The sequence below is a fragment of the Pleurodeles waltl genome, chromosome 3_1, assembly GCF_031143425.1.
Source record: "Pleurodeles waltl isolate 20211129_DDA chromosome 3_1, aPleWal1.hap1.20221129, whole genome shotgun sequence".
Classification (NCBI taxonomy): Eukaryota; Metazoa; Chordata; class Amphibia; order Caudata; family Salamandridae; genus Pleurodeles; species Pleurodeles waltl.
The window spans coordinates 166,000,570-166,024,434 of NC_090440.1; the positions used below are offsets into that span (position 1 = coordinate 166,000,570).

The following is a 23,865-nucleotide window of genomic DNA, read 5'->3' on the forward strand; positions in this document are numbered from 1 at the left end:
CCATTCTCTAGCAAAGAGATCAGAGGAAAGGTGAGTTGCATCCAGTGTGTTATTTTTCTCGAATGCTTTAAAATTCAGGAAGGAATTACACAAAGTATGAAAGGGAGTTATTAAATAAGCATTTAAGTAATGGAGTTATTATTAGGAAGGAGTTGTACACACAATGATGGTGTGGCTATACCATAAAAATGTATTCTCAAATCCATGAGATGCACAAATTCACAAAATGCTAGATGGGCTGTCCTTCATAGCTCTTTTTTGACATACCCTATTATCCTGGAAAGAGATATGGATATGCGTATGCACTCTCACCCCAGACAGAACCAGAAGGCGCTCAACTACATTTTTGGGAGGCGTGGCTTGCCACGAATGGTGTAGGACGCAAGCCTGAATGCTCTGGCGGGCTGGGCTCCATCTGACCCGCATCCTGCATAATGCAGGCTCCCCAGGCAACACCCCGCACAGATTAAGACTGCCTGTCCTTTGGAGGGCTGATTGGCAAATTATGCAGAGCCGAGATCGTGCGAGGCCACGGCAGGGAAAGAGATGATTTGCCTAAAATGGCAGATGCCTGGAGTTGGCACGCTTGAGGGCATGCGGGGACCTGTGAGACGAGTGAACCAACACACATCAACGCTTTCGCTGGCTTGAGAAGCACAGAAATTGGGTTGCTGCAGCAGACGACGGCACCATGAAAGAAGGAGGTTCATGGGAAGCCAATAGCAGTTGGATCGGCTGGGCGGCGGAAGTGATCCTACCCCTGGGCCAAAAATCACAACAGCAGAGGATGAACCCCTGCGGACCCCTGGGTGATGAAGGGCGCTGGAACTAAAGTGACACCCTGAACGGCGAAGGACAAGGAGAAAGAGATCCCTGCAGAGGAGAAGAAGGTGGACGCTGGGAGTAAGGTGGAGTGAGCCAATGCAGGAATGAGACGCGCTGAGCCCCGATGAGTGAAGCGGACTCTGCGGCGAGTGGTGGACTATCCAGACTAACGATCGGAAAGCAAGGTGAGGCCGTGGTCCCCTGCTCGAGCAGAAGCATGCAGCCGGAGCCAACCAGGAGGGAGAGCATGGCAAGTGGGCCTGCTAACTAACTGGCGGTAGCTGACCGGACCCGGGGACTGTGAGGGAGAAACAGCGAATCGTAACGCAAATTCCCCCCGTCTGTCCACTGATGCACTGATACCACCATATACAAAAGTCTGCAACATAAGGGTGAGTGGATAGGGGAGCGCTGATTATGTATGGGGGCAACGAGTGCTGAAAAACGGAAACACTGCAGGGACCGATAGGGATTGCAGACCACCCACTAGGACAGGTGTGCCCACATAGTTGAGAGTAAGAATACGCGCGGGCACCCTTGGATCACGAACAGTAGAAGGACTGCTCAGGGGCCTGTTTGGTGATCACCCATTGTGGGGGAAAGAGGAAGTCGATGAGATAATTGATAAAAGGGAGGGCACCCGATTCATCATGAAAGGGGAGAGTCGCGATGACCCACTGTTGTTTTTCAGTGGTGCTGCGATTAGATGTGTGCTGGATTGCGTAATCACTGATGAAACATTAATATTGATAACAACCAACTCGGCTCTACTTTCCCAAGAACTGGGTGTAAGGCGCGAGGCAAGGAAAGAGGTGAAACTAGCAGAGCAAAGGCGCCCTGATCCCATTGCGACCTTGGTCCTACAGGTGTGGAGGAAGACAAGGAACCGCTAGCGCAACCGTCAGAGCAGCAGCTCACTGCAGAAAAGCTGCAAGTGAGACTGAAAACGAGTTCCCAAGGGAGACGCACAACCAAGGGATGCCCAGAGTTCCTCTGCCTCCCAATCAAAGAGAGCTGGTCCATAACCATTAGATCACGCTTTCTACTGCCTTGAGATTAGAGAGCTGCAGGCAGTATAGATCTGAGCCCCTTGACACACCAACGAAGAAGAAACACGGGCAAGTACTCCCGCAAGCGAGAAATAGAAACTAGCGGCATGGCTCGTGATGGATCCACAGGGGGAGTGCTGCTAGAATCTGCATCTGATGCAACTGAGATTCCTATATCTCCCCCATCACTACAGGGCATACTGCAGGCTATTACGGCTCTGCAAGAAGCCCTAGAGACTAAAATAGACTCACTGAGCTCAGACATGGGCCTCCTGCTGGATGACCACAGGAAACTGGCTGAAAGGGTCACCACCAATGAGAGAGGATTAGCTGAGGTGGGTTCACAATTAGCTGCTGCCCGTGCGCAACTTGCTACATGGGAGGCACGTATGAAAGCCCTGTAGTCCAAAGCGGACGATGCTTAAAACAGATTGCGGCATAACAATTTCCGAATAGTTGGGCTACCAGAGCGATGTGAGGGGAGTGACATGATATCATTCTTAGAGAACTGGCTGCGCACAGAGGTGGCTCCAACAGGCCTCTCTACCTTTTTTGCACTAGAAAGGGCACACCGGGTCTCGACGCAGCCAATGCCACCTGGGGTGCCACTGAGGCCTGTAGTAGCGCAGCTGCTATTTTACAAAGATCGAGACCATATCCTAAGACAGGCCAGAAAACTAGGCACTATCACCCTTGAGAACAGCAGAATAATGTTTTTTCCTGAGAGGTTCAGAGGCAACAATCAGCTTTTATGGAAGCAAAGGAAGGACTACAGGAAATAGGAATATCGTACTCCATGCAGTTTCCTGGCATGACGACGGTGGTCACCCCGGAGGGTGCTAGGTTCTTTATGTCTCTGCGGGAAACTTGGGCATGGATTGAGTAACAGCCATGTGCTGGGCCAAGCAGGGGGGGACCGGGCGAGCCCACCTCAGTGTCGCCCCCGATCCCACCGGAGAAAACCTCTGAAGACCTCAGGGGCACCCACGACTACGGAAAAGCAAAACTAGAGGCGGAGAGTAGTCAAAGTAGTGGCATCCTTGAGTGACTCCAGCACCGTCCCATCTAAACAGCCCGAAGAAGAAGTAGAGGAATCCGGCTCATACCCTGGATCCTCAGTTTCAGCGAGGTAAAATGTGTTATCCTGCCAGCGATCACTCCTAGAACAGCTGACAAATTATTATAAGACTCACCTACAGCTACTGGAGGAATGTTTATGGGGGGCAGGGTAACTGTCATGATGTGTTATTCTTTGATGAATCATATTTAGGATAATGCATAACCCCTCTACTCCTTTTGCCATGCTTCTCATTCCACTTGCATTCAAGGTCGGATGGGTGCCTGCGCGCCTGGCCTCGGGTACCACTACGCTAAGTCTCTCACAAGACAGTCTTGAATAGCTGGTTACAGTTCAGTTTGGATGGGAGGTGTTTTGCTTATTGTCTGTGGGAAAGGGAGTTGGAAGTTATTGTTTGTTGGGGAAGGTAGCACACTTGATACTGCAGCATCTCTAAAATGGGCATCATCATTGGGAAACATAGGAGGGCAGAGAAGGACTGTACACTGACGAACGCATTGATATCAATCAATCAATCAAATAATTTCTTAAGCACACTACTAACCCGGTAGGGTCTCAAGGCGCTGGGAGGGGGGTGCCCGGTTACTGCTTGAAAAGCCATGTTTTAGGTGCTTTCTGAAGGTTAGGAGGTCCTGGGTGTTGCGTAGGTTGGTGGGGAGGGAGTTCCAGGTCTTGGCGGCAAGGTGGGAGAAGGATCTGCCTCCGGAGGTAGTGCGTTGAATGCGGGGGACTGTAGCAAGGGTGGCGGAGCTGTCAAGTTGGTATGTGGAAGTTGACTCGTTCGTTGAGGTAGGCCGGTCCAGTGTCGTGGAGAGCTTTGTGAGCGTGGACAAGGATTTTGAAAATGATCCTTTTGTTGATGGGCAGCCAGTGTAGGGATCAGAGGTGGGTGGATATGTGTTTGTGGCAAGGGAGGTTGAGGATGAGACGTGCGGCTGCGTTCTGGATTCGCTGGAGTTTTCTTTGAAGCTTAGCTGTGGTCCCTGCGTAGAGGGCGTTGCCGTAGTCCAGTCTGCTGCTTATGAGGGCGTGGGTGACTGTTCTTCTTGTTTCTAAAGGGATCCATTTGAAAGTCTTGCGTAGCATGTGAAGGGTGTTGAAGCAGGAGGATGATATGGCGTTGATTTGCTGGGTCATGGAGAGAGGCGAGTCCAGTATGCTGCCAAGGTTGCGTATGTGGGTGTTGGGGTGGTCCGAGGGTGGTGGTTCACCAAGAGTCGTTCCATGCTGCTTTGTTGGGGCCAAAGATGATGATCTCTGTTTTGTCTGAGTTCAATTTGAGGTGGCTTGCTGTCATCCAGTTGGCGATGTCAAGGAGTCCGGCGTGCAGGTTATTCTTGGCGGTGGCTGGGTTCCTAGTGAGGGAGATGATGAGCTGGGTGTTGTCAGCGTATGAAATTATGGTGATGCCGTGGGGGCGGAGGATGTTGGCGAGAGGAGCCATGTAGATGTTTAAGAGGGTGGGGCTGAGGGAGGATCCTTGGGGGACCCCAGAGATGATCTTGGTGACTGTAGACCGGAAAGGAGGGAGGCAAACTCTTTGGGTTCTTTCGGAGAGGAAGGAGGTGAGCCAGTCCAGGGCTTTGTGGCGAATTCCAGCGTCGAACAGGCGTGCGCGGAGGGTTTGGTGGCATACAGTGTCAAAAGCTGCAGAGAGGGTAGGAGGATGAGGGCGACGGTCTCGCCCTTGTCCAATCTGGTCCTGAAGTCGTGTATGCAGGCGATGAGGGCGGTCTCAGTGCTGTGGTTCTTGCGGAATCCAGACTGGGAGACATCAAGTATGTTGTCTTCTAGAAAGCGAGACAGTTGTACGTTTACTATCTTCTCCACGACCTTTGCGGGGAAGGGGAGAAGAGAAATGGGTGTGTAGTTTGTGAGGTCTTTAGGGTCTGCTTTGGGTTTTTTGAGAAGAGCGTTGACTTCAGCGTGCTTCCAAATATCTGGGAAGGTTGCGGTGTCGAAGGAATTGTTGATGACGGCCCGGAGCTGGGGGGCGATGATTTGGCACCTTAAACAAAATACAAAAACGATGTCCTGGAATGTCCGAGGTATACACTCCCTAACAAAAAGATATAAAATATTTTCATACCTAAAACTCTGCGGTGTCCACATAGCCCTACTCCAGGAAACACATCTAACACACAAAGAGGGGGAAGCATTACAGCAGAGACGGCGGGGACAAGTGTACTACGCCACATACTCCAGGGGTGTATTGATTTGGATTAGAGCAGGGGCCTCATATCAACCTTGCAAAACCGTGGTAGATTCGGAGGATAGATATGTGGCCATCTTGGGAAGACTTAATGGAAGAGATATTGCCATCGTAAATGTGTATGGACCAAACACAGACCAGATAAAATTCTTGCCAACGCTGCCAACCCAGTTATCCACTTACCTAATGCGTGATGTGATTATTGGGGGAGATTTTAATCGCAGACCCCCTTCGGGCTAGACCTCATTCCCCATTGCGCAACTCTACCACACATTGAATAGCCAGAGGATTAGCAGATTAGAAAAAACACTGGTCCCTAGTGGATGCATGGCGGCACAGATATCCCCAGGCCCAAGACTACTCTTATTTTTCTCACATGGATGAACTGCATGTGCAACTCAACATATTCTTATGCGCAGCTGCAATATTACCACAAGTACATGATACAGAATACCTTGCACGCACCATATTAGATCATAATCCACTTTAGCTGGCACAGACCCCTAGCTAGAATGCCCACTTGGAGACTAGCTCCAGAAGCACTTGAAGACCCACCATTCCAGGCTGCCCTTAGGGAGAAAATTCGCACTTACTTTGGGGAAAGCACGGGGTCCGCCAGAACACCCCCATCAAGCGGGCTTTATCCCAGGTCGTAACACAGGCCAAAATATATGGAGAATCCTTAATATAAAAAAGAAGGTTGTGCTCAGGAGCACTAGGAGGTGGTAGTGATGCCAGTAGATATAGAGAAGGCTTTTGACAGCCTGGAATGGGAGTATCTATATGGTGTAATGCTGCGTATGGGCTTGGGACCGGGATTTGTTCGGTGGACAAAGCTACTCTATACATCACCAACTGCTCGGGTCCGCACAGGACACACCATCTCGGAGAGCTATGCAGTGGAGAGAGGAACTCAGAAGGGATGCCCCCTTTCACCTCTCCTCTTTGCAATAGCAATGGAACCTCTGGCAAATGTGGCCCGAGGAGATAATTACTACAGGGGAATCCAGATGGTGGTTGCCACAAAAGATAGTGCTCGACGCAGATGACCTATTATTCCTGTGCAACACCCACAATAACCTGGTAGGGGCAAAAGCACTACTACTGGACTTTGGGAATGTGTCTGAACTAAAGGTCAGCTGGCAAAAATCATGTCTCTTCCCTCTAGGGCTTGAACTATAGCCTCCCAAGATGTTAAATGGGCTGTATTGGAAACCTAGATGCTTAAACTACCTGGGGGTATGGATATATCATAATCTACTAGGCATCTTTGAGGGAGATCTAGAGCTCCTAATGAGAAAGCTGAAGACCCACATAGAGGTTTGGAAGACACTAACACTAACGGTGCAGGGACGCAAAGCACTCCTGAAAATGGTGGAGCTACCTGTTTCTGTATTTATTTGGAGCACTCCCCCTACGGTCCTTCTTTGGGGCATTCAATGCCGTACTGTGATCCTTCACATGGGTAAGCGGCTGACGCAGGGTGGCCTTCGCAACCTTGCAGCGCCCGACCGAGAGGGAGGACTAGAACTGCCAGACTTCGAAGCCTATTATTTGCGTACACCCAATGGATGATGAGTAGACAAAAATCAGGCAGGGCAATGAGCACACTTGTCCCCACGCTATCAGCTCTAACCAAAACACTACTGAGGATAGGCCCAGCAATGCACTCTGGCTCGAGGGAATATATTGTCATCCAAAAATGCTGGGCACGACTGCTGCGAAAGTCGCACACTAGATCTGCGTACTCTCCAGAGATACCGCTTCACCTGGTGCTAGAACTGCCACATAAAGGGGAGTGGCGGTGAATCCGGGAGTGGTCCGCGGCAGGCCTTACCAGCATGGGACAATTATACGGGGACTCAGCCTTGCTTACATTTGACAAGATTAGGCACATTATAGAACTATAGAACTATAGGACACTTCTTCTTACATAGATCAGTAATGGCAGCTATCTGCCGCCACTGGAATATCAGCAGGCGTGAGCCCACAACACAGCAAAACTGTAGTTACATTGCAACTTCTGCTGGAACATACAAGGCCACTTCATGTCTATAAAGAGCAATGCAAGCTGATTCTCTAGGGCCATTGGACAAGTTAAGAGCTTGCTGCGAAGAAGATTTGGAAATGTCTATACCGGAGAGCACATGGCAATCCATTTTAAAACGCATGCCCAAAATATCTAGGAACTCTTGCTTTAAGCTGATAGGGTTCTACACACTACACAGGGCTTATCTCACCCCTGAAAAAATTAATACATGTTTTGGTCTTACTGATGCTGCTTGTGTGAAATGTGGGGAGGTGACAGCCAGTTGTCTCCAGCGTAGTTCTGGACTTGCCCTTCACTTACAATATACTGGGACGGGGTCACTACAACACTGATGAGGCTGACGTAAAAAGCAGTTCCCACAACAGCAGGCTACTGCCTACTCCACTGGTTCCAGCACACATCTAAAAACAGAATCACCAGTAAATTCCAAGACTTGGCCTTACTACTGGCTAAAAGGGAGCTAACACACCACTGGAAAGTTATAAACGACAGTTATTGTGCTCTTGACAATGTTTTCTGACAGCATGGATTCGAGAATTAGAAATGTGGGGGAGATGCGAGGGATCATTGCTGATTAGAGAAGCTTGGCGGGGTATTGGCAAAATAGATAATGCTGGAGCATGGGAGGATCTAGTATATGATCTAAGAGACGTGGCCACAGATAACACAATAGCATCCCCACACATACCCACCAATGACCCAATGAACTGTAAACTCCCCCTTTAAGCCAAGAGCGTAAAACTCAACATAAGTGCTTTAAAGAAGGATACCCACTGTCACATTTGCAACAAGGTCAGCCACTGGAGTGGGAATGTCGCTATCATCCTGACCAAGCGATAAGGGATTCCCAACCCTCTGATTTTGTGACGTAGGGAGCATTTCCCTCTGTATCCAGACCCTCTATGGCAACCCCAAAAATCCCAAAACCAGATTCACCACAGAATCCCCTTGTGCCCTACAGATACAAGAAATTAATTCTGATTTACAACCTAACAACCAAGTTAAGCATAGCCCATTTACATTTCAGACTGCCCCAATTCCTATAATGTTTGGGAGCTCCACAGAACTTGAAAAAAAGAAGAAAAAAAAAGAAAGAAGTCCAAGTGGTTGGTATCACAAATCAACAGTGTACGAACCAGGTTATAGCTCCAAGTAAAAAATGAGAATATCAAAGAGCATCATCAGTTTGTTATTTGTGATTCCAGTCCTGTAAGTTTGATGGAGAGGGATGTACTTTGTAAACTTAATTACGTCATATATTGTACACCAGACAGAGTGGGGTTGGAAACTCAAGCAGCTGACCCTGAGTTCAGACTGCAGGCATTTCAATCTGTAGTCAGAATATAACTGGTTCTCCCTAAAGAAGGCTTGGATTCAGATCTAAAGGAATCACTGTGAGAAGATGTATGGGACTTGTCAGGAAAGGAAATTGGGTTGATTAAGGTCTGATGCAGTGTTTCCTCAAGCGCGTCCTTACAAATTGACCACAGAAGCCATTACTGGAATAACCTGCGTCTTTGAAAGTATGATAGAACAGGACATCCTGAAGGAGGCTATTAGGAGTCTATGCAATCCCCTAATTATGGCCTTGCAAAAAAAGCAAATGATTGGTGGAGGGTAGCTCAGGATTTAAGGGGAAAAAAAATTGTAGTTACATGTAGGGGTGGGCGAAGCATTCTGCTCCGCCAGCGGAGTTCAGAGAGTTTTGCCCACCCACACTTTGCCCAGAGCGTAGAGTTCCGAAAACTCAGTGAAGTAATGTGGAATGGAGTTGTTTTTCTCTCGTGTGGCTTGCCAACGTTAAGTTAATCGATATCTAGTTTCATCCAAGGCCCCACAGGACATTCTGTTGGTAACAAAGGTGGGGTGGATGTTTTGAGTGTCTTATCACATGTGGCACACCCTTTCACTAACAGATCAGCATCACCATCCATTTGTGGCCACCAGTATGACATGCATACCCTTCTTTTAGTTGAGGAAGAACCTAAGTGACCTTCATGAGCTTTCTCAAGTATAAGGTGCTTAAGTTTCACAGGAGGTATCAGATTGTCAACCCTCAAAAGTACACCATCTTCAATGGTTAACTTGTCTGAAATGTTGTTAAACGGCTGAACATTAATTCCCAGAAACTTTTCTACAGGCCACCTCTCTCTGACAAATTGAGATTTTCCTAGCCTTGGTGTCTGAAAGGCTAGATTTTATTAAAGACACGGAGGTGAGTATTATGCGTTCTTTTCTCACTTTAATAAAATATAGCAGCCAAGAAATCTACAAATCCCAGAAACCCTGGAGAAAAAAAACGACCATATTGCATCATAAAGGGGACAACCAATGGCACGTCGAGTATGAGTTGAACTATCTTGACTGAGAGTAACAAGCCCTCTTTTCTTGCGAGAGTCAGTCAGAAGAAGAATCCGAGAGCCAAATCAGAACATAATACAAAGTTAAAAGGGTGGATAAGAAATCCTTAAAGGAGTCCATCAGGAATGAAGAAGGAGAAACTGGTAACCAGGAACTTTGTTGCAGCGGAGCCGGATACAGAGAAGCTGAGTGCAAATTAACTGGACTCAGCTGTGCTGGTTGAAGGCAGAGGAATTGCGGAAAAAATAACAGGGAGTATTAATGAAACTGAAGCAGGATAATACTTGCCTCCGTGTCTTTAATAAAATCTGGCCTTTCAGACACCAAGGCTAGGAAAATCTAAATTTTACTACAAGACCGGAGGCTCATATTATGCTCGTTCCAAGCACATTGTCTAATGGGTGATCAAGAGGTTTAAAATAAAGTGTTCTAAACGTATTAACGTTTGACCAATCTGCAGACCTGAGAATATCGGGTAAACCAGCCCATGCCCAAGAGGCCGGAGCCCCTCTCACCGAATGAGCGCCAAAGAAAAAAGTAGAGACACCCACAAGGGACATGAGCCACTTAACCCAAAGGGCCAACATAGGGGCCAACACAGGCTTATGGGGTTTCTGAGAGGAAATAAGTAATGAGAAGAGGAGATACTTCTGAGATCTGCAGTTTGAGAAACATAAGTCTTTAAACAATTACCAACACACAACTTGGGTTGAGAGGGGAAAAAAGGGTAATGCACAGATGCTAAATTGGTCTTAGGTACGCCTATTGACTTGGAAATAAACACCTAAAGAGGAATAACGAAAAGAGGAAACATCCAGAGCTTTAACATCAGATACTCACTTAATAGATACCAAACACAAAAGCATTGTCAATTTGGCAGACAAATGTTTGAGCGATAAGTCAGCATTATCCTGCCATGCAATAAAAAGGCAAAGTACAGCATTAACAGCCCATATAACATTGTATTTAGGAGCCGGAGGCTTAGCAAAACGTACTCGCTTTAAATGTCGACAGACAAGTGGGTGTTCGCCAATAGGTCTTCCGTTCACTCTGACATGCTCTGAAGAGATCGCCGATCTGTACGTATTAATGGTACGATAAGCTCTACCCTGAGAAGTCAAGGAAGCAAGAAAATTAACAACCAATGTTACATCTGCTGAAATGGGATCTGAATCCCTGTCCAAACACCACCTACTCCAAGCCAACCAGGCTGACTTGTAGACCTTCGTTGTGCCTGGAGCCCAGGACATTTGGATAAAATGGACAGCCTCCTCCAAAATTCCCGGGGTTCTCCAGGACGCCCCGAAACTCTCCAAGCTGTGAGATGCAGGAAGTTCTCCACCACCAGAGTGTGAGGAAGACCCTGAGGGTTCAAGAGCAGATCGGGAAAGGGAGGAATCAATACAGGGAAATCTGAAGCTAGCTCCAACAGGGTTGGATACGAAGGCTGGGACTGTCAAAAAGGAGTGATCAGGACCAGAGATGGCTGCTGTCTGCGCACCTGAGCTAGAACCTGGGCAATGAGAAGAAACTAAGGAAATGCATAGAGAAGGAGATGGGGCCATGACTGAAGGAAGGCATCCAGGGCTATCGCCAAAGGGTCTGGCCTCCAGCTGAAAAAGGAAGGAAGCTGAGTGTTGAGGCGAGAAGCAAAGTGGTCTATTGACATGACGCCAAAGATGGAAGAAAGATGACTGAAAACAGAAGGATGAAGACGCCAATCACTTGAGTTGTAAATATGCCTGGAAAACCAGTCGGCCACATTTGAGTTCGCCCGGGAGATATTCTTCCCTGACCGAGATGTTCCTCTGGAGACAGAATTCCCACAGGCTTCTGGCCAGTAAAGCCAGAGGTTTGGATCTGGTACCGGTTTATGTACCTGACTGCCGACAGGTTGTCCATTCTCAGGAGAACGGTGCACTTTACCCTGTCTTTTATAAAGGACTGGATGGCTAAGGAACCTGCAAGCATCTCTAAACAACTGATGTGCAGTGTTGACACCTGAATGGACCATGAACCTCCAGTCAAGAGCTGACCACATCTTGCGCCCCAACCTGTCAGACTTGCATCTGACTCTAAGAAAAGATCTGAAGCGGCAGAGAAAATCGTTCTCCCGTTCCAAGCATCTGAATGACTGAGCCACCAAAGGAGCTCTTCTCTGGATTCGGAATCCAGAATGACTGGATCTGAGTAAGCGAGACCCTTGTGAAGTTGACAGAATTCTAGTCTTTGCAGAGCTCTATAATGAAGAGGCCGGGAAAAATGGCCTGAATGGAGGAAGAAAGAAGGCTCACCAATCAAGCTAACGATCTGAGGGAACAGAGAGGGATGGATAAAGCATGGCGTATTGCCTTCTTTATCAAATCCACCTTCTGTTGAGGGAGTTGAAGAATTGAATCAACTGTGTTCACTAAATACCCAAGGAATTTGAGTCACTGAGCAGGTACGAGGATCTGCTTTTGAGGGTTGGAGAGAAACCCCAGACTTAACAAAAGGTTCTGACAAAGATCCAGATGATTCAATAGGCAGGATCTGTCTTGGGCCATTATAAGAAAATCGTCGAGATAAACTATGAGCCTGACCCCCTGACCTCTGAGGAAGGCAATTACAGGCTTGAGAATCTTGGTAAAGCACCAAGGTGCTGAAGAAAGACCAAAGGGGAGCATTTTGAATTGGAAGAAAGAATCTTCCCTCTGGAACTGAAGAAACTTCCTGTAAGAGGGATGAATGGGAACCGAGAGATAGGCGTCCTGAAGGTCTAGACGGATCAACCAATCGCCCTGAAGCAGCAGATCTCTGAGGTGAAGGATAGTCTCCATCTTGAAATTATGGTACACTACGAAATTGTTGAAGAGTTTTAGAATTATGACGGACGATGTTTGTTGTTCTTTTTGCAGACAAGAAAGATAGAGCTTAGGAAACCTATAGGGTCGAAGGAGACCCTTTCTATTGCGTGTTTCGCTAATAAAGCCCGTATCTCCTCTTGAACCAGAAGAAACTGATCGTGTGAAAAATGAAGAGGTTGGGGAAGATGATTCTGAAAGGGATGCTGATAAAACTCTATGCAATAACTGTGGACGGTTTGAATAATACACAGATCCAATGTGAGAGACAACCATACATTTAAACAACTTGCTAGTCTGCCTTCTACGGGAGGAAGGCCAGAACTGAAAGTTCTTACCTGCAAGTTGATCTCCCTTGGGTTTAAGTCCCCTGTTGCGGGCTCCACGGCAACATCGGGGATAGAACTGGGGTTTGTACCCCTGATAGAAATCCTGTTGGGAGTCCTCATTGAAGGAACCTCTGTTGAGGTATTGCCCTCTTGATGCATAACGACCGGCAAAACGACCCCTTCCTCTGCCGGCCCTGCCAAAAACCTGCTGGGAAAAAAATATTTTCATGGAAGACTGGGCCTTGTCGATAGAAGCAAAGGAAAGAGTCACCGAAAAGAAGACCTTCAGCTTTAGGACCTCCTTCTTTTGTTGCCAAGGAACTCAGTTTCGGGTCAATCTTTAGCAGAAGACTCTTGCGTCGCTCTTGGGAAATGTAGGCATTAGCATTGCCAAGCATGCAGATTGCTCTCTGCGCCCAATTGGAAAGAGCCTCAGGGTCTACTTGGCTCCCCTCCATCCTTGCCTCTTCAATCAAATCCAAAATCCTTGTTAAAGGACCAACAAGATTTAGTAGTCTGTCCTGGCAAATAGACCAGGCTCTATCAACCCCTTTCTTGGGATCCTTCCCAAACTTAGTGAAAAATAACAACATGTTGGGATCAATAACTGGGGTATCAGCCACCTTGGAAGAACAGGACGGTCTGGGACACTCTGACTTCAGTTTGTTCCTAGAGGTCTTATCTAAAGCACATCTCAAATAAAAGGAAACCTATTCAGAGACATGGTCAGAAGGGAACCACTCCGAAGAATTAGGGTGGTGAATCGGCGTAGGGTCGAACATGGGTTCCCCAAAATGGTCAACCAGATCATCAGACAATGATGGGGATGAAATTGCATTGGACAGATAGTCTGCTCTTGTGTTCTTTCCCCCCTGAAATGTTTTTAACATCAAAATCAAATTGGAGTAATCTTGCGGCAAACCTTGCAATTCTAGGAGTGCTAATTTTGACATTTGTCCCACTTAATATAGCTACTAATGGTTTGTGATGAGTTTGAAGTATAAAATGTTTAACCCCCAAATAACATTTGAACTTCTCTATAGCCCACTAACAGACCAAAGGTTATTTTTCTGTAACAGAATAGTGTGTTTCTGCCTCTCTGAGAACTCTTGACACAAAACCAATCATGTATTTTTGTTCACCACACTTCTATGTCAAAACAGCACCAACACCAAATTTGCTTGCATCAACTGTCAAACAACATTTTTTGCTGGACATACTCTTCAACCTCCCTGATGCATCATGTTGCCACACCTGATTAAAAAATGAACTCTGTAGTCCAGATTTAGGTGCTTCAAGTGCAGAAGACATAGCTCTGTTGCTTTTAACCTTCTCATCAGTAGGACCTATTGCATTAGCTTGGTAGTTTTGTTTTCCAGTTCTTTTGCAGATTTAATTGAGGTTTCAATGCTTTTCGCTATTCTGATAGTGTCTATCAAGGAAGGGTTTCGCAATGGTAGTAGTTTTTGTTTGATGGTTTTGTCTTTACAGTGACAGATAAATTAGTCTCTCACTAGCTGTTCATCGAAATTTTCAAATTGACATTCCGCCTCTAACTTCCGTAAAGCCGAAATGCATGTATCCACATCCTCATTAACTTTCTGTTCTCTCTTAAAAGATGTGTGTCTTAAAACTACTAAACTAGGCGGTACATCAAGTCTTAGGATTAGTTTCTTTAAAGCGACCTGTTAAACATCAAGTTCTTTTTCAGCAACTTCTTGAATGTCCGGTACATGTTCAAATATTGATCTGCCTTCAAATCCTAAAGAGTGGAGCAGTAAAAATGTCCTCCTTTCAGAACCGAACATGGATGCTCCAAAGGCTCCTAAATGTGCCTCAAAGGCATTGTACCATTGTTTCCAACGTATCGGTGGGCCTCGTGGGGCCTCCAGGAAAGGAGGAGGAGGAACCACTGACTGCATTATGGCCCAAAGAAATAGATGGAATAAGGCTTATGTAAAATGTATAGTGTGAAAAATCAAGAACTTTTGATTAAACAATATATAAAAAAACAGTGACTTTACCAGATGCATGCAAGCAACAAAAAGATGATTTAGAACTATATCTACAAAGGTGTGCCTGTCACTGTGTGGTCAGAGAGCAGATACGCAACAGGCAAGCAAAAAGTTATGTGTACAAGATGAAATTGACAAGCGAAAACATTAAAAGTGTGCCTGTCACCACAGCAAATGTCAGAGTATTTAAAGGAAATAAAAATTAGATGGATTTCACTGTATGATTTTTTTGATAAAGTAGGATGTACCTTTGAATATAGAATATAGAAGACAAACGATAAATTCCTGAGAAGTCTGGAGCTTACAGGATACTTATTAAAGTCAAATGTAAAATTAACACGCTACATGTTTATAAAGCAAAGTTATCCCAATGAGTAAAGATGGCTGCCAGTTTCGTTTACTGTTTCTCAAAGCAGCAGGTGTAGTAACAAAACTTATCCCAAAGTGTTAAGATGGCCGCCAGTTTTGTGTAAAGTTTTTAAAGGCAGTTGGACAGAATAATGTCTTTTTCCAACTTGCTAAAATGGCTTCCGGTTTTTCCCTTTTTTTAAAGAAAAGTTGAGCTCACTATGCACCCTGTGACGATGTGGCTTGTTAGCTCCACTGCGTAGCGCTGCTGAAGGGAGATCTTCCCATGAAAGAACTCTTCAATCTCCAGAACTAAGCCTGTGTGCTACTTACCACTCGAAGTTCAAACGTCTGCAGCCTCACAAACCTCTGAGGAGATACGCTGGTTTACGGTGAGAAGTCTTCCTCAAATGAATTGTAAAAAGGCGAAATGTTTGTTTCTCATGGGTTCTCTTCCTTTGGGGTGACACTGTTGTATAGCCATTTTAGTTATAGCTTCATACATGTTATTTTAGCAAACTAGGCCTGCTGCTGTGCACTTTAACCGAGACATATTTTTTTCAGCTTTGTTTTATTATTTTAACAATAGCCACATTTGCAGTCTTGTTTTGTTTTCTCTATCTAGCTATTCTTTGCCTTGGCCAGCACTATGTTCCCAAACAAGACATTTCTTTCACTCTGTGCTTTTCTCAAGGCTGCAGTAAGATAGGTTGCCCGCAAACATGGTACGCTTTGTCTCTAATGTTCACAGAAACAGACACACTCTTACGTGGGGATCCTTTCTTGGAACATCAGCTATTTTATTATAAAAACACTACTTTGACTACTTTGGGAGATTCCAGACAGATGACCACGACTGTATGCTGACTGCTGAGTGCTTTGCTGCAGCTGCTTATGTGGACTACAGGCCTCTTGCTCAGGTATGAGGGATGATATCTTCTTAGGGGAACCTGCAGGGCAGAATTAGAGCTTAACATGCTGTGCTTTAACATGACCTAGGTAGGAGTTATTTTTAACGATCTTAGTGACAATATGATAGCGTTATTTTTATGTTTCACTCTCCTTGTCACAATTTTAATCCATGCTTTATTATCTAAGATGCAGTTACTTCAATAAAACCTTATTGAACTATAATCTGCCTCTGATTGTCCTTGCATACGTGAGACTAATGTAACTGAGAGAAACTGATGAGATCTGATTAACCACAATTTCCCTGAGGATTCAATTGTGTCATGCGCTCGGTTGTCCAATCATCCCAGCTCTTGGGTGGAGATGAGGCACTGCTAGTTAGCCGGAGCAAAACCCGGATTAGGCTGACAGGTGTCACCTGTAGTTGGTTCAGACTCAGTCCCCCACAGTGCGAGTGATTCTGCCGCCCAAATCCAGTAGTCTTATTAGGATAATGAGAGCCCACGTGACATGGCGCCGCCAGCGTTTGGTCAGGCACTAATTTTCAGGTCCGCCTGAGTGTCTCTGTCTCACTACATGCAAAGACATCTCAGTACTATATACGGAGATGTCCGTGGTACTGAGGATTTTTCTCCTCAGCTAAGTAGGGAGTACCTAACTAACGCTGTAGGTTGTTCAAGCTTGAACTCTAAAGGATAATCCCCATTTGGTGTGCTTATCTCTGAACAAAATTACCATTCATCATGGCAGACCCGCAACAGGTAGCAATTGCAGTCAAAATGCAACCACCCCTGCCTGCACATTTATTGGCACATGGCCTGATGGCCCAGGGGGGTTGAATTACATTTGTTGTTGAGGCTCATCCAGCCTATAGACCAGAAAATTTCTATTCTTGGGTCACATTTCCAGCAGCTGATGGGAACACAAATACATTTCATCACTGTACACCTGCAAACATACTTGCACAATGCAGAGCATATGCATATCTAGAAATACCTCTATCTTATCAAGAACATAATAATTGGCTTGATGGCGCCCTACCCCATACAATTCTACATGTTAGGCTAGGTCCTCTAAGCAATGATGGTCCTACCTGGCCTTTATTGGCCACATATACACCGCACCCTGCTGCAGCGACCTTGACCGTAGCTGAAGTCCGTCGCTTATATGCTGATTTTACAGCAATATCCAGAAAATTAGTACAGTTTGAAATGCAAACATGAAATTCAAACTCAGCACGTGCTGTCCAGGTACAACCACATGCAGTAACGCCAGGTATTAATCCTGCGACTGTACATTCGATCATGTGTAAAGTACACGCCAAACGAGAAGAGATTCCGTTTTGGTTAGCTCAAAACATAAATGCACTGGGAGCAGTATTTCACCATCCGGGACCTCAGGATAAGCATAGATTAACTATGTGCTTGCCATTTGGGATGGTTCCCACAGTAGATAGCTGCAATACTTGGGGCATGGTATTTGCCACACTCTATACTACTGCACACGGTACACCAACACTTGCCAGTTTACCGGAAGTGTTAAAACATATTCAAGACAAATACGGGGCTGTCCCGACCCTGCACTTGGGTATACATCGCATGGGCAATTTTGCCACTGTATCTTCAATCATATCGAATAACCTTAAAGGGGAAGCAGTTGCACTAGCAGTGCACATGCGGCTCCGGGACGCTCCTCCACAGGATCAAGAACATGAGCTGCCAAAGATTATTGCGGAGACCTACTCTAATATTGGTCGAAATAGTCTGGGGGCCAGACCCACAAAACCACAGTTCCAGGGTAAATCTAATACAGATTTTACCAAACAAGCACCTGAGGGTTCTAAAAAACTTTGGGATAAAAAACAACAAACACCTAAAAAAAGAAAGGGGAGAATCTCCGCATACGAAGACCCCACAGAATAAATATAATCTCAGAAATAGAGATAATATAAAAATGCCTGACAGATATCAATATAGTGATACACGCCAATCTCTTTCCTTTCAGGACTCACCGGAAAAACGCAGTGAAAGAGGTGGGCGGTCAGAGCGAAGAACTGAGTAAGTGAAACTGAGACAGGAATCACTACGCTCTACAGAAGTTTCTGTTAAACAAGAAGAGAAACCCCAACAAAAACCCCAATTCAAAAAGAAGAAAGTGGCAGCATTTGCGATTTGTCATGTCACTCAAGAAATGGGCTCTATTGAAGAACAAGTAATGGGCTCTAGCGCTGCTAGACAGCGCGACAGAGGTCACAATAGTTCGCCAGAATCTTCGAGAGCATCTGGAGATGAAAGCAACTGATGACTTCTTACAAGTTGAAACGGCGGACATGCGTGTCTCCACGCCTGATAGGGTATGCAAAGTAACATTACAGTTAGAAGGAGACATTGAGCGCACAGTCGAGGCAATCTTTTGGGAACGCTTTGTAAATATATATGATATTCTACTGGCTGAAAAGGATTGGCCACCTGAATTTGTCCGTACTTGGACATATGGGTAAGATGTTATCAAACCTTCTTTCTCGCCTCTTGTTCCCGATGAGCTCGCATAGTCCTACACCATCGATTGGACATTGGTGCAGGCACCCGCTTTATATTGCAACCACATAGGGCGGGATAAAGATTTCCCCCTATCATGTAATTCCTATTAAAAATCAACCCCAGCCTCAACCCCAGTATCCAATAAAACATGATGCAAAAGCACCCGTGAGGGAAATCCTCACACAACTGAAGTACCAGGGAGTAATCGATACCTGTGTCTCACCAATGAATAATCCTTTATTCCCTGTAGCTAAACCAGGCCATTCTTACAGAGTAGTCTTAGATCACAGACACTTAAACAGTCATAAACGCACATATGATATTCAAAACTCTCATAGCACAACACTTATGAACAACATAGTGCGCAAAAAATACAAAACAACACTGGACATTTCCAATGGTTTCTTCTGCCAAAATATAGCACCTGAGAGTAGAGACTTAACAAGTTTCAGCGCACTAGGCTCCAAGAAAAAATGTGTTTACCCCAAGGGCACAAGAAGAGTCCAGGACTGTTTGCGGCTCGTGTAACTTCAATATTGCACGACATTGACCCTGTAGCATTGTCCTATGTAGATGATATCTATGTCACGGATGATGAATTACTGCAACATCTAAGACGGGTAGCCTGCATTGTTGTAGGATTTACCGAATTCAGCTATAAATATAACTTTAAAAAAAAATAGCCTTCCTTAGCGTCCTGTTTTAGGGATACGAGCTATCAAGTGAAGGAAAAAGCCTAGCGCCACAATTCTTGGAAAAATTCGCACAATTACAACCTCCAAATACCATTTAAAAAAACTCCAATCCTTATTGGGTTTCCTAAATTTAGGCAGAACTTACATTCCAGATTATGCATCACGTATAAAACCCTTATATGACTTAATACATCCTGACTTTTCTAGTAAATTTTGGTCAGTCGAACACACATGCATTCACAGAGCTTTGCAAACGGACATGCTTGCAGTTACACACAAGGGGCAATAAAAAAACATCTGGTCATCAGAGTAATTGCTGCTGCCATTGGTTTCACCTATGTAACTTTCAATGAGGGTGAGACGGTTCCGATAGCATATAAATCACATTTGTACTCTACAGCAGAACAACGCTTTGCTCCCAAAGAGAAAATTCTCACTGCTGTTCAGATGGCTGTCATTAAAGAAAGACCACTGGCCCAGGGGAAACGCATTATTATCGTATCTCCAATTCCAGCCATCAAGGCCATTACCAAAGCCAGCGTCCCAAACGCTAAAGTATTACATCCACGTTGGATTCAATGGGCAACGTATCTGACAGCCACTGATGTTGACTATATCTTTGACCCAAAATTACAAACTCAAGAATTTTTGCAATATAAACTAGAATACCCAGTTCCAGCAAATACATTGCCTATTGATCAATATTAAAGAGTCATGTACACCGATGGATCAGCACAACCATCAATAGGCACAAAGCATCAATACCCCACTGCTTGCGCAGTCATAAGCGGCTACATGGAGGGTAATAAATTCTATCCACAACATACATTCACACAAACCCTAGGGGATTGCACTGCACAACTGTCAGAGCTAAAGGCTCTTGTGATAGCACTGGAACATACAGATCCTGCACAGCTAACATTGTTTGTGATTCGTAGTATTGTGTCCAGTCCTTCAATGAATACCTGCTTTACTGGTGCCAGAATGGGTTCAGAGATTCTAAAGGTAACACCATCAAACACAGACTTTTCTGGGGGAAAGTAGCAGATCTAAAGGAAATGCTACCAAATGTCCAAGTTGTACATACACTTGGACACCAGCGCGTTGGAATACACGTTGCTGGAAATACACTGGCTGATGAAGCAGCCAAATTTGCAGTAGCTATGGCTGCTGTGGCTGCAGTAACTCGTTCTAGAACGAAACCGGACGATGACATATAGGCTATCGTGAAAGCCACGACTGAAGGCACGCCCTTTCCAAAAACATTTCCCGCTAAAAAACCCTACCGAATGGGAGGCTTCCTTGATGCAGAAGTAAAAATACCAGGCGATGGGGTTCGGATAATTCCCAATAAAGACCAGAGTTGATTAAAGCGGCACATGAGGGGGTTGCATCTGCTCATGGCTGGTGTGGCGGCTAAAATATCATTATTGCAAGCACGTTATTGGTGGCCAGGTCTATACAAACAGACCAAGCAGTATGTCCTTTGTTGTGACATCTGCCAACAAATTAAGGGGTCACCGTCAAACGCCCACCGCAGACGCCCCTCCTAATTTCCAACAAACCTTTACAATGTGTGTACTTGGACCTTTGTGGTGCTCTTAACACCGGACAGTGCATACAAATACATCTTAGTCACTGTCGACTCTTGCGGCAGATGTCCATCGGTGCGGCCACAACGCTCGGCTGACACTGAAACTGTTATTAAAGATTTGCAAGTCTTTATTGGCACATATGCAGTTGCGACTTTCCACTCGGACCAGGGCCCTGCTTTTGCCTAAAGGGTATTCAGGGATGCCATGGCTTCGTTAGGGGTCCAACTCCATTACTAGTCTCCATTTCATCATGAGGGAAATAGTGTTGTGGAGCAACGAAACCGTGATTTAAAGCAATCCTTAACAGCCAGAGTATTAGGTACGGGTCGTAGTTGGCTTAATCAACTGTATGGAGTCCAGAGAACACCTAACAATCTGCCTAGAAGGTTCCTGGCGGGGTCGTACTTCATACGAGTGCCTGTTTGGAACTGACATATATGTTCCAGATCTTGATGCTCCTGACTTGGAGGCCGCAGAAACACCTTTTGACATAAATTAATATGTCACTGTCTTGCAGGAATTACAACAGTTTGTGATGACAGCGTTTCTGCCAGTGATGCCTCCGTAGGAATTAAGTATGTACCAATAACATCTACCGGCTAAGAGGTTGGGGATCTAGTACGTGAAAGAGTTGCTGTGAAAAGGGAGTTTGGTCCTTCTTATCATGCACCGGTCCCAGTCCTGGGAATACACAGTACCAGAACAGTCACTCTACCACCGTTGCCTGGTGCTAAAGAAAATTGCTTTGTATCTATCAACAATGTCAAGTTACACCATGTGGCCAACTGGTCACTACTGGTCAAGATGTCCCTCTACAAGCTTTGAGCAGCAACACTGACACCTCTCCGAGCTTGGGGAGGGTGGAAAATGATCTTGCATTAGTTCCACTAACATCTATTACAACAAACAACACGGGGGCATGGCCAAGATGGTGGCCGGAGCGGACGCTTGAACAAAGAGCTCCGCTCACGGCCCACCTTTTGCACAATTATCCTGGCCCCTGATGTGCGAATCAATAAGGAGGCTTTTCCCCCCTGCCTGGGGGTAGCCCAGCAGACTCTAGACCCGCGGGAGTTGGTCCCGCGTTGGCCCTGCCGAAAAGTACGGAGTGAGACGCGGTTGAGGCCCCGGCTCGGAGGACCGACTGTCCTGGCCGAGGAGGGAGCGGCTTCGAAGCAGCATCGGGGAGGCCCCCTTGGAACTCCCCGAGATTCTCCTAAGATGCTGGGGCTGTGACGCCCGAGAAATCACCTGGAGGTGCTGGGAGCCGTCTCCCTGAGCACGACTCTCGTGCGCTGCGTCCCCCGCCCCAGCCGTGCCCTGGCTGGGCGCCCTGCGGACCGGAGTGTGCATGGCGGGCGCGGCCCCAAGGCGGGGGGTGGCACCCTGAGCGGCCTGCCTGTGTGGCTCTCCCCGCTTGGGGATGGCGCGCAAGGGCTTGGACCGGGCGCTCTGGCCGACTGGAACCGACCGCCCTCTGCCTGGGGCTGGTGACTGTGCGCGCTCACCTGCAGGGGGCCCGGACCTCGGGTGGCCCGCCGGGGTGCTCCATCCGCCGTGGGATGGCGCGGACTTTCCTCCTGGGCCCCCTTCTGTTACGGGTGCAGTGCGCGCCGGGGCCTGGGCCGGGTGAGGCGGCCTGCTGGTAACGGTCGCCCCTCCCCCTACGCTATAGAACTGAACGGCCTACACACGGCCCTTGTGAGGAGGATCGGCCAGGAACGGCGACCTGGCATTGCGGCGGCGGCCGGGAGTGGGGCCACACAAAGAGTAAAGAACACGCAGAAAAATCCAAGGAAGGGAAAAATAAATAAATAAATAAATAAAATACAGGAAAAAAGAAAATAAAACCAACAAAAAACACCAGAGTGATAGAACAAGGCCAATATAGATGCAAGATATAATCCTTCAAACCACAACAAGAAGAAACTACTGCTACTGGGGCAGAGCTGGCAGTGACACCAGTGATTAAACAGGTGGTGGCGAAAAAGTTGGGCCCATAGCAACAATAAAGACTCAAGCATCAAGAAGTGACGCTCAAAAGCCAGGCTCCGGGCAGCCTTCATGTGAGTTCAACCACTGTAACACCTTCCGGCCTCCTCCGAACCATCCATTCGTCGCACGTAGGCTCCCAGTCCTGATCCGCCTGGGCCCGCTGGTGACCTCGTTCAACCTGGTCCCCCCGCTGCACGGAAGGCGCCATGGTCAAACCGAAACACCCCAAATTGGGGACCCCCGCGGACGGGGATCCCCCCCTTCTGCTGGGCACTCTGACACACAATCTGCAACACTGCTCCAACTGAGCAAAACTCTACGGATACACTCTCTACAGTTCGACAAAATCATGCAAGCAATAATGGAGACCAAAACCTTGCTGGAAGGGAAAATTGACGCTGTGGCATTGGAAGTCTCGCTGCTTCGCGCTGACCACCGCAAACTAACAGATAGAGTACACAACACAGAATTGTCGCTAAAAACTGTTCAACCAGAGGTGGCGGACATGAAAAACAAAATCCAACAAATGGAAACGGAACTAGCGCAGTTGCAACGAAGGGCCGAGGAAGCGTAAGGTCGCTCAAGATGCAACAACATCAGATTTATCGGCATCCCGGAACACTTGGAACTACCTAAAGCTGAGGATTTCATAGAGAACTGGCTGAAAGACATAATGAAAATACAAGACGCCACTAAAGCTCCAGTGATAGAGCCCATAGAATCCCGGGCAGGCCCCCACGGCCCGGAGCACCACCTCGCCCTTTGATAGCCCGGTTTCTTAATCATAGAGAGAGAGACTCAGTCCTCCAACACTTCAGAACCTCTAACCCAATCAGCTTGGAAAACAGCAATGTATCTGCTTATCTGGACTACACGATGGAAGTGCAACGTAAAAGAGCAGCATATGTCAAGATAATACAACTTCTGCAGGAACATAGCATCACCTACTCTCTTATGTTCCCAGCCCGCCTGCGTATAATCATCAACGAGAAAACGCTCATGTTTCCCACTCCAGAGGACG

General features: G+C 46.5%; 1 long non-coding RNA gene across 1 annotated transcript in view; it reads left to right on the top strand.

Moving 5' to 3' along the window:
* The first annotated feature begins 487 nt into the window (after nucleotides 1–487).
* The window catches only part of LOC138283172 (uncharacterized), a 29,046-nt gene continuing 5,668 nt past the window's right edge, over nucleotides 488–23,865 (top strand). The window contains exons 1-2 of the long non-coding RNA XR_011201105.1: nucleotides 488–1,010; nucleotides 15,316–15,502. This is a non-coding gene — a long non-coding RNA (uncharacterized lncRNA). The remainder of the gene's footprint in view (nucleotides 1,011–15,315; nucleotides 15,503–23,865) is intronic.